General features: G+C 40.3%; 1 non-coding gene across 1 annotated transcript; it reads left to right on the forward strand.

The window, feature by feature from the left end:
* The first annotated feature begins 168 nt into the window (after window positions 1-168).
* Smp_tRNA_02438_Gln_TTG.1.1 lies at window positions 169-235 on the forward strand. Its single transcript has one exon. It is a non-coding gene (tRNA).
* Window positions 236-11,935: the final 11,700 nt, after the last annotated feature.

An 11,935-nucleotide genomic window follows, 5' to 3' on the forward strand; every position in this document is an offset into this window, starting at 1 on the left:
GCCTCGATGTGAATTTAGGCTATATCGAGGCAATACGCACAGTATGCACATATGCCAATCAGAGACTGACGAGTTGCAGTCCTAAAAACATCAATGGGAAGATTCAAACAAGTAATACTAAGTGAATTTGAACTTCACCTCATTGCACAACCAAGTGACTATCAGGACTCAGTAGCTAAGTGGATAACGCGATGGCGTTTGAAGCGAAAGGTACTGGGTTCGAGTCCCAGAGTGAACATTAACTCTGAGATGCAGGTACATCTAGCTGACGAGTCCCAAATAGGACGAAGTGGCGCGCGTCCTGGATTCCACTGCTAGTCACTATCCATCTTTGCTTGCTAAGTTTAAATACTTTTGTATATTTAAAAATAATTTGTATTCACATTAAACTTACCCTAATAATAATAATTTAATATCAAGAGTGATGTGATACATCCGGTTCCAAACGTTAAGATGAACTTGATTTAGCTTATATAACTAGTTAATATGTGACAGTGTGTATATGAGAACGTTATGGAAACTTCTTCGACACTATGGAGTACGTGAGAAACTCGTTAATATCATACGCAATTCATACGACAGACTACATCGCAAAGTCTTAAATGGAGAACAACTGATAGACACATTCCAAGTGAGGATTGGAGTCAGACAACGTCGCCTACTCTCCCTCTTTGTCTTTCTTCTGGTGGTTGACTGGATTATGAAGACTTTCACATCTGACAAGAAGCACAGAATACAGTGAATATCTTGGATGCTGTTGGACGATTTGGACTTCGCAGATGATCTGGCTCTTCTATCCTATACTCACCAACAAATACAGGTCAAGACAACCAGTGTATTAACAGCCTATGCATCGGTAGGCCTCAACATACACAAGGGAAAAAGCAAGATCCTCAAATACAACACGGAGAACACCAACCCATTCATACTTGATGGGAAAACTCTTGAAGATGTGGAATCTTTCATGTATCTGGTCACCAGCATTATCGATGAAGAAGGAGGATTTGATGCAGACGTAAAGGCGAGGATTGACAAAGCAAGGGCCACATCCCTACAGTTGAAGAACATATGGAGCTCGAAATAACTTTCAAGAAATATCAAAGTGAGAATGTTCAATATGAACGTCAAGACAGTCAGTTCTACTGTACGGAGGTGAAACATGGAGAACTACTACATTCATCGTCAAGAAGGTACAAGTATTTATAAACAGTTAGTTGTCTACGCAAAATACTCAACATTCACTGGCCGGATACTATCAGCAACAGCGTTTTATGAGAGAGGACAAACCAGCTTCTATTTGAAGAGGAAATTAGGAAAAGGAGTTGGAAGTGAATCAGACATACATTAAGGAAATCACCAAACTGCATCATGAGGCAATCCCTAACTTGGAATCCTGAAGAGAAGCGAACAAGAGGGGGGATAAAGAACACACTGCGTTGAGAATTGGTAGCAGACATGAATAGGATGAATAGCAACTGGAAATGATTATCCATGACACACTTAGATGAAGAATGCTGGTGGGTGGCCTATGCTCCTCCACGAGAGGTAACAGGCCTAAGTAAGTAAGTAAGTAAGTAACATGTGATCAAACTGTTCGAAGTGTATTACGTTGACCTATCAAATAGTCCTGTTAAACTCCGTCTTCACATTGTGTTAATTATTCAGTCTATCAATACTTCAATAATCATTAGTTCTTATTTTGTGTCATTAGTTCTTTCATTGTTTGTCATAAAATTAGGTAAGTTAATAATTACGATTATCGGAAGTAAATTTTTAATCGAACTGAATAACAACCCATGAGAAATCATAAGATTATAATGTGAAAACTTCCAAATTTTTCCCAGGAAATTGAATTATTTCAGTAATGTAAATCTGACAAATTAAGAATATCAGTATAGAGTTGTGGAGATTGTTAAGTTTTTGATTGAGATCATGAAGAGATTGATGTTAGACTACCATTGAAAACCTTGATGCACTGGACAGCCGTTCCATCCTATTGTGGGTCTCCTCACCAGTGCGCATCCACGAACCCACCTCGTGAGATTCGAAACCAGGACCTATCAGTCTCGCGCCAGAGCACTTAACCGATAGACCACTGAGCCGACCGGCATCCAGCCGTGCTAATATTTAACTCCGACCAATCCACGAAGTTGAGCAACCGTCCACCATTGTCTTCAGTGAGTTACTATCTCACAACAGACCTGTTTGAACTCCACTGGTTACTGCTTCTCACTAGAACTCCAGCAATTACTCCATGGAGCCAGTCACTAGTGAGCATATGATCATTATAAGAAGGGGATTTTGTGGAGATTTTAGTGCTTCCAGGTTTTCCATGGTGATCTAGCTTCAATTGACTCATGATTTCAACCATATAAAATTACTAAAATCTCCACGAAACCCCCTTCTAATAATCATAATTCAGTTAATGATGTGTAATGGTGAAGATAATCAAGTGAAATCTCTTTTTATGATTATGTGTCTTCAATATCTGTATTGAGTTTTTATTTATTTTTAATTAGTTTGTTTAATTTGTGGATTGTATTCGTCACAGATTGACTTATTTTGGGGTGACACAGATGACAAGAGTGCATTAAATAGCTATTTCATACTTACTTACTTACACCTGTTACCACTCGTCGAGGAGCATAGGCCGCCCACCAGCATTATCCATTCAACCCTGTCCTCAACAATCCTTTCCAGTTAACATTCATCCTTTTCATATCTGCTTCTATTTCCCGGCGTAATGCGTTCTTTGGCCTTCCTTTATTCCGCTTCCCTTCAGGATTCCAAGTTAGGGCTCGCCTCGTGGTGCAGTTTGGTGAATTCCTTAATGTATGTCCTATCCACTTACAACGTCTTTTCCTTTTTCATACTAGTATTAAACTTCTCAGGCAGTACTCAATCAATATAATGGTTAGGAATTAAACTCAAGACCTCTAGTTCTTGTGACAAAGGCTTCACGAATGCAACAGTCTAATGAGCGTTCAGTGAAACAGTTTCAACTTCAATCAATCTGTAATATAACTGATTAATTATTCAATGTTAGTGGTGAAAACTGTTTCATACTAAGTATTGTAGACCATCAATGTTGATGATATATGTCGAATGATTGGAGGCCTACTCGAGTTAGACGGGAACGGTGTAACGAACAAACTAACTTCGAAGTCACACCTCGCGACCAGCACCTTACGTGGATCGCCCTATCGACGTATCAAGGGACCATGGATACTCTGAAAACTGTACAACACAAAGGATGTTATTACAGGAATATATTAGTTAAAGTAGATACAAGCGAAAGTAGAACCACTGCCGCATGGGCCAGCCGATGGCGTATGATTAACTGATGCGCATTGACTGTTCTTGACCTTGACGGGGATCGATGATCTGTTCTATATTTAGTGACCCAACTGCCGGATGATTTGGCTAGGGTTCAGTAACATTTCACTGGCCCTACAAGTATCTTTGGATTTCATTTGTCACGACTGCTTACAAGAACTCATCTTGAAGTTATCAGGCAAATGAATATGGTAGTTCAATTGAGGTTCCTCTTTTGTAGAGATTCGTTTAACATGTAGGTTGTTTCACTCATAGATTGATTTGAATTTGCTTAATTCATTGAATCTAAAATATATACATTTCCAAATGTTATGAATGACAGAACAGGACATAAGTGTTTCTATTCATATATCATATAGTTTAAGTCTATCATATTAGATAAAGTCGCCAGTCCTGTTAGAATTGTACTACTAGTAAAGGTAATTTATTCTAGGCCAACCAATTATTGTAATTACTCCTAAGTACTTCAAAAATATAAAAAACGGAAATGAATAATTATGCGGGTATATTATTTTAAACTTAAACGAAAAGGGTTTAAAAGTTATTCACTTCGAAGAAAACAAAATTTACATACAAGATTCTTTACATGTTGGAGACTTAAGTGTAACTGATGTACACTATCCTTATTAATACAATGGTTAGCGTAAATATTGCATTACTGTTACTACTTATAACAGAAATAAGTAGGCAAATACAATTTTCAGAAGGGGTTTTAGTATTTTCATAGGTGAACTGTTCGTGGATTGGTTGGAGTTAGACATGAACACCATCGGATGCCGGCCAGCTCAGTGGTCTAGAGGTTAAGTTCTCTGGCGCGAGACTCGTAGGTCCTGGGTTTGAATCTCATGAGGCGAGGTCGTGGATGCGCACTGCCATTGAGGAGTCCCACAATAGAACGAAACGACTGTTCAGTGCTTCCAGGTTTTCATTGGTGGTCTAGCTTCAATTGACTCACGCTTTCAACTATGAAAATATAATTTTGGATATTTCTTATGTTCGCTAGCAGAAAATTGCCTGATGATTAGTAAATGTATCAGGAATTACTGAAATTTTGTTAGGCTGATGAATACGAATATGATTAGTAAGGCTCAAACAAGTTAGTGGTTTAGACGTCAAAACAAGTCCACAGCTTAAACTATCGGAAGATATCCAAGTTTGCCATTAATGTGTAAAATCACTAGCCTAATCAAGAGAAAGTTCTTCACAGTGACTGTCCATGGGTATCCATATCCGTTGTAGCTAGATACCACTCTGAACACTACCATTAAGTCACAGAAGCTTTGGCAAGTAATGGTAAAACCTAAAATCGAAAAAAACAGTTCAAACAACTCCCACGGTAGCGCACCACGCATTTTCAAGATTTTGCGTTCACAGGAGTATGTTATGTAACACAAGGTGATCTTAGTTTACTCGGACTTCATTGGTTTGATCGGCTTCATTTATCTGATGTTCCACTAAATATTATGTCCACTTTGTAAAAAAGCCTTGTGAACCCAGTGATTGTCCAACTGTCGAGGAAGAAACAGTCATAGCTGCGATTTCAACAGAAGACTATGCTGTAAATTATTTGTCCAGTACTATCCAGTGGAGATGGAAAATAATCAAAAAGCATTGCTTAGTGACACTAACAAATCAGGAAAACTACAGTTACAAATATACATCAACTTTCCAGACCCGTAAAAAGGGTATCACCTTTCTAGTTCTGATTGGTGAGTTTCCAAAATAATCAGGAATCTACATCGTGTTCCCATCAAAAACTCCCAGATGCTGATGGTGAATTTTTTTCGAAAGGGAGTGCTAAATACTGAAGTTTTAGACAAAGCATCGAAATTTTCCGCTAGAGATCTTTAAAAGTTCTGTCAGTCAGTCAGTCAGTCAGCTACAACGTAGGACCAGGCACATATATGCATCGGTCCAAGTTGCCATACCTCGTTAGCACAACAAGATCAACACCGGATTAATAGTAGTTAATTTAGTGTTGGTAGTAGTATATAAATTATAGGTTGTATATAAGGATATAGTATAGGAAGGGAGATATGAAGCAATTTTAGTCTCAAGGTTTAAGGGAAGATAAAGAGTGTATACACCTACGCCATTGTGATCGATTCTGAGCCATGTCACACAGAGTCTCCAACCATTGGTTACGATAGTCACGCGGACCCCAACCAGGTAGTCTGCATCTGCCAACATGGCTCAGACTAGAAGTTAGTGACTTCAAGCACTGATGCCATGTTTTGGTTTGGCCGCCCCTAACTCTCTTCCAACCGTCCCCAATACTAGTCATCATAGCGCGTGGTGGTAATCGGTGTTCAGGCATACGTAACACATGGCCCAACCATCTCAGTCGATGAAGATTCATCACCTCATCAACTGATTTACCATCGTTCCCTAATACCCTGCGTCTAACCTCACTATTACTTACCCGGTTATCCCAGCAGATGCGAGCAATATTTCTAAGGCATCTGTGGTCAAATACTAGTAACCTACGAGTATCTTCTACTCTTAATGGCCATGTTTCACAGCCGTAAAGTAGAACAGAACGAACTGATGCGCAGTATACTCGTCCCTTAATTGATAGACGGATATCTCGTCTACGCCATAGGTGACGTAAGTTGGCAAAAGCCAAACGAGCTTTTTGAATCCGTGCAGAGATTTCGTCAGACACCAACCCATTAAGGCTGATCAGACTTCCAAGATAAGTGAAGTTGTCGACGCGTTCGACTACTTCACTCCCTATCCTTAGTTCGGGTGTTGACGCAGGCCAGTCCTGGAGTAACAATTTACATTTGGATGGGGAGAAACGCATCCCAAACATCCTGGCATTATTACTGAGTTCCAACAGAAGACTCTGCATTTTGCCAGCGTCTTCACCAAACAGGACTATGTCATCTGCGTATTCTAAGTCGCTTAGTGGTCCCCCTGGTAGGAGATCAATTCCTGTAGATTCAGTCGAAGAGAGTGTTATTTCCAGCAACAGGTCTATAATGAAGTTAAACAAAAACGGGGATAGTGGACAGCCTTGACGGACACCACTTGAGGTTGTAAAATCATATGACAGTTCGCCATAAGCTCTTACTCGACTAATAGTGTTCGAGTAAAGAGCCTTCACAAGGTTTATGTACTTCTCAGGTACACCTTTCAATGACAGACACTGCCACAGAACCTCTCGGTCTACAGAGTCAAATGCTGCTTTCAAGTCAAGAAAAACTATCATTGTCGGACGCCGATAAGCGTGTCTGTGCTCTAAAACTTGACGAATGGTGAATATGTGGTCGATACAGCCACGACCAGGTCTGAAGCCAGCCTGATTTTCTCGTGTTTGCAGTTCACGAGTCTTAGTTAGGCGCCCGATAATTATTGAGGCTAGTATTTTAGATGCTATGTTAGTCAGACTAATCCCTCTATGGTTATCGCAGGATGATTTGGACCCCTTTTTATATATTGGGACAATCAGTGATTGTGACCAGTCGGATGGGATTACATCCGTCTCCCAGATTTTAGCCAGAATATTAGTCAACCTAATCGCTAAAATTGGACCACCATATTTAAAGACCTCTGGAGCCAATCCATCAGGACCAGCTGCTTTTCCTCGTTTCAGATTACTTATAGCCTTTTGAACTTCAAGTAGGGTCGGGGGGCCTACCTCAATGTTCCATTCAGGTTTTCTGGGAATAGTGGGTAGTTGTGCAGTAGCTGAAGGCCAGCTAAACTGCTCCTTAAAGTGTTCCGCCCATCGTTCTAAACGTTTAGGTTGAGAGCAGATAAGGGTTCCGTCTTTTTCGGAGATTGTCTCACTTACACTTGAATTCTTAATTCCGGTTTCTTTTATTAGTCTGAATAGTTGCCTGGTGTTGCCTACAGCCGCTGCCTTTTCCATCTCTTTTGCTTTCGTTGCCCACCACTGCTCACGATCGTTCCTTAGACTTTTAGTTAACCTAGATCTAATTTCTTTACGCTCTTCGTCGTGTTCAGAGCCTGATGGGATGAGTTTACGCGAATCCATCAGTGAAATAGACTTAGAGAAAATCCACTGGTTTTTTGGAGCCCTATGGTTTAAATGACTAATAGATGTGACTGCTGTTTCCACAGCTGTTCGTATGTCTTTCCAAGCAGCATCTGGGTCAGTCTCGTTTACAGAACTGCCTAGATGTGAACTCAGTTGTTTCTGGAATTCGCATTTGGCTTTCTCGTCCTCCAGCTCAATCCTAATGGGTCTTCTTAGTGTAATTTTCCTGCGTCCATTGAGGCGCAGACAAATGCGCGCTCGTATTAAAGCGTGATCAGAGTCTAAACAAGTATTCCAATACGAGCGACAATCTTCTATTGAGCCTCTCCAACGATGACTGATGACAATATGGTCTATTTGAGTCCATCGTTGGTTTGGTGAAGGTGGTCGCCATGTTAGACGATGTCTCTCCTTATGTTTAAAATTAGTGCTTGCTAAAAATAAACGATTGTCTGAGCATAGTTGCAACAGGCGATCACCATTATCGGTTCGTTGAGCCGGAATACTAAAACACCCACCTAAATGTCTTTCTGTTTGATTTAAGCTGCCTACCTGGGCATTAAAGTCACCCGCTACGACTACTATGTCTGAGCGCTTAGCTTTCTGAAGAAGCTCAGAGAGTTTTCTGTAAAAGTCATCTTTTACTTCATCATGGCTGCAGTCAGTGGGAGCGTAGGCAGAAACGACGAAAAGGCAACGACGTGTGTCCCTATCCTTCCGAGTTCTTACGGAGCCATTTAGCCGGACAGCACACAGGCGACTGTTAACGGGGATCCATTCTAGTAGTGCCTGTTCTGCCCTTGTACTTAGTGCTATGCCTACACCTGCAAGTCCGCGAGAACTAGCCAACGGGTCGCCAGATACACGGAGGGTGTATTTCGTCGGCTGTCCATTTTGGCGAGGTGAGGTCAAGTGAATGACCACACTAGGATCCTGTATGCGTGTTTCGGAGACACAGCATACATCAATGGTACGAGATTCTAGAGTTTTAGCTAAGGAGGCCTGTTGACCGATTTGACTTAGGGTACGTACGTTGAAGGCTCCAATGTGTAGTTTGGAGCGAGGTTTTAGTAGACCTGGAACAGCGTTTCGCGCACTAGAATCGTTGGCCATGGTGACACTTGAGGAGGAAACCGGAACAGGAAGTTTAGTGTTGAAAGTCAAGGTAGAAGGAATAGTAGGAAGTGAAGAAGGAGATTGATTATGAATACAGTGGTCTTGAGTGTTGTTAGAGGTATGAAGGCAGTTATCACTTCCCGGTTGCCCACACCGTGGAAGGGTTCTTCTAGAGGTACCTGAAAAGGAAATTGGGTTAGAAGTGGTCTTAATGACCTGAGAGCGTGACCGCAGTGCCCAAGGGACAACTGCTTGAGGTCGGTCACACACGACCTTTTTGTGTTAGCTCCGTTCTTCTCCGTTCTTCAAAAAAACCTTACCGCCGGAGACGGATATCCGTGGGATAAGGCGAGGTGTGCATTTTTAGGGTCGACCTTTTCTAACCCCACCCCTCCTTGTGGGAAGGCAGCATCGCTGTCATGCTGGTTGTCTGAAGGAAACACCTTACTGCTGTCACACCTCTGTACAGTCAGCAGTACGACTTCGCCTTCGGACCTTGGGTTTGCTGCTTTTAGTCTCACCGCTCTTCAACCGACCTGCCTGGCATGGTAGGACCTCGAGGAACGATTGTTCCAGCCAGCATAGCTCGATTGCTTCATCACGATAGGCAAGCCCGACCACCACGTCAAGGTAGCAGCAACGATCGGGCCCTATAAATATCCCTATTATAGTTCCAAGAAACAGATTCTTAGACCTCCCAGTCACTATCCAGGTATCAATCTGATAGTCTACACTTTTCAAATTCATCTATCCTTCAATAAAAGATTATTTAAATTTCTGAATTTAATCATAACTCTTAACGAATCTTCTATAGATGTTTTCAAAGACCACGAGTCTTTTTTTGTTCCTGCCTGCTCTTTTGTCGTGTGATAGGTTTTTCTTCTATTATCTTTGGTAATTTGTTATGATTGTCAAAAGTTCTGTCACTGTCAATTTATCTCATATATCCTCTTACCGCCATACCATCCTTAATCGAATGGATAGGGAAAATGGTTTGTAGACACCTTCAAAAGAACATTACTAAAATTAAAGGGAGAGGGGATAGTCATCACTATATTGCACAATGTTTTATTAGTGTATAAATGAACACCAAACAACGTACTACTATATCAGAAATCGCCAGAGGAATTTTTCATAGGTCACAGATTGAGAACAACCCAGTATCTGATGCTAAAAAAGAACTACACGTAAAAAATGGTACCAATGAAAGTCAGACTATTCAAAATCGGAGCTCATATGTTCGACTGTGATTAAAAACTGACGATACAGGCGGATGGTTCATTTTCAAGTAAACCCAAGGGAATCACGATACTAAAGCAGGAAGGTATCAGTGATGTGTAATCTTCAAATACAACTTATGAGAAAGAAAAGCAATAACGATTAAGATGAATAGGGTTATCATCAAGAAAGTTTCAGTTGTTAAACTCGTCTTTTTATACTAGTTAGCGGAGCAGGAAAGGAAGGGGAACAAGTAGTCTCGTTTACTGTATTGAAGTTGTGAAAAGTTGTGGATAAGTCACGTACACATCGCTTTTCGAACTAGCTGGTTTCTTTTTTCATACTGATTTGTTTCGAATCACTACATAAGTGATTTGGATCTAACAACTGTGAAATTCGTTATCCTGTTTTTAGTACGACTATATAATAGTTACATATCCTGAGAGGTACAGCATATATGTGCTTGCACATCCATGTGTAACACTTTGTTTCTGTGCGCCTAAAATAGTGTCTATTTATATAAGAAAAACAGACCAGATATCATGTGATGAACCATGACATTAACCATATTGTACTCCCTAGAGGAGATTGAGTGTTTTTAGTTAAGTCTTATTGACAAGTCTAAACAAGCACAAACACTTAGTCTGGCAAGACGTATTATTAAATGTGAATAACAATTTCATCTCTGTATGCTAATGGAATATGGCAACTTGAAACGATGTACATACGTCCCAGGTTATATGTTGTGACAAAGAATGAAAGAATCTGCGCCATTGTGAAAGATTCAGAACCATGTCATCCAACATCAACCATTGATTTTGGTAATCACACAGATTCAAACTAGGTAGTCTGCATCTAACTAGACAATTCAGTTCGACATTTAGTGACTTAATGAACTGATGTCACATCTTGGTGTAGGTGCTCATATTTTTCTTTCAACCTACTCCTACACCAAGTAAGGATCGCTTGTCGAGGTAGGTGGTGAGTAGGTATACATAATAAATGTTCCAACCACAATCAATGAAGATTCTTCACATAATCAATCGATTTGTCACCCTTAACTAGTGCTCTGTGTCTGATTACATAATTGCTTACTTAGTGGTCCTAGCATACGCAAACAATAGTAGCTTGCGAATATCCTCAATTTTTAAAGCGTAGGTTTCACAAGCATAAAGCAAAATGGAGTAAACTGCTGCGTGTTATGATTGGTTGCTAATTGTTATGCCAGAATCGCTTATAACTTCTACTAGTAAAACGAGAAATCATGCCAAGTAAGAACACTAAAACTGGTCCAAGTGAAGATTTATTAACGTCAAAACACGACGATCCGAGTCAAAATACATACTGATTCCACACCCATTTTGACTATTAATTAGAATGAAATCACATATACAAAAAATACTCAAAGTTATATTCTCATAGTTGAGAGCATGAGTCAATTGAAGCAAGACCACCAAGGAAAACCTGAAAGCACTCAAAGTTATAATAAATCACATGCTGCGTATCATGATGGCCATAGTTCATGGTAATTTAATACAAGAATATCGTATCTTGGACAAACGTATCACATTGAATAATCATTATATTGAATGAAATAAACAGAAGTAATGTTAACCAAATATAAAAACGAACCAAAATTTGATTTTGCCTTTTTATCCCATCATATAACTGAGAAACATCCCTGTCCTTTGGTTGTCAAATATGATAATGGATTTCAATTAAACATTTGATAGTTGAATTCATGAGTCAATGTAAGCTAGACTACCATTTAAAAGCTGGAAGCACTGGACGGCTGTTTTGTCCTAGTATGGGATTCCTCAACAGTGAGCATCCACGATCCGACATACGGCACTCGAACCCTTCGTTTCCCACACTAGGACGAAACGGCTGTCCAGTGCTCCCAGCTTTTTGATGGTAGTCTAGCTTAGATTGGCTCATGATTTCAATTATTAAAACCACTGCAATCTGTACAACGGACCAAATCGCAACTCTATGGATCATGGTGGAACAATCAATTGGATGGAATTCATCACTCTACATTAACTTCATTGACTACGAGAAAGCATTTGATAGCGCGGACAGGACAACACTATGAAGGCTTTTCCGACACTACGGCGTACCTGAAAAGATAGTCAATATCATACGGAACTCCTATGATGGATTAAACTACCAAATCGTTCATGGAGGACAGCTCACTGACTCGTTCGAAGTAAAGACCGGTGATAGGCAAGGTTGCTTACTCTCATCGTTTCTCTTTCT

This window comes from Schistosoma mansoni, chromosome 4 (assembly GCF_000237925.1).
Source record: "Schistosoma mansoni strain Puerto Rico chromosome 4, complete genome".
In the NCBI taxonomy this organism is placed as follows: Eukaryota; Metazoa; Platyhelminthes; class Trematoda; order Strigeidida; family Schistosomatidae; genus Schistosoma; species Schistosoma mansoni.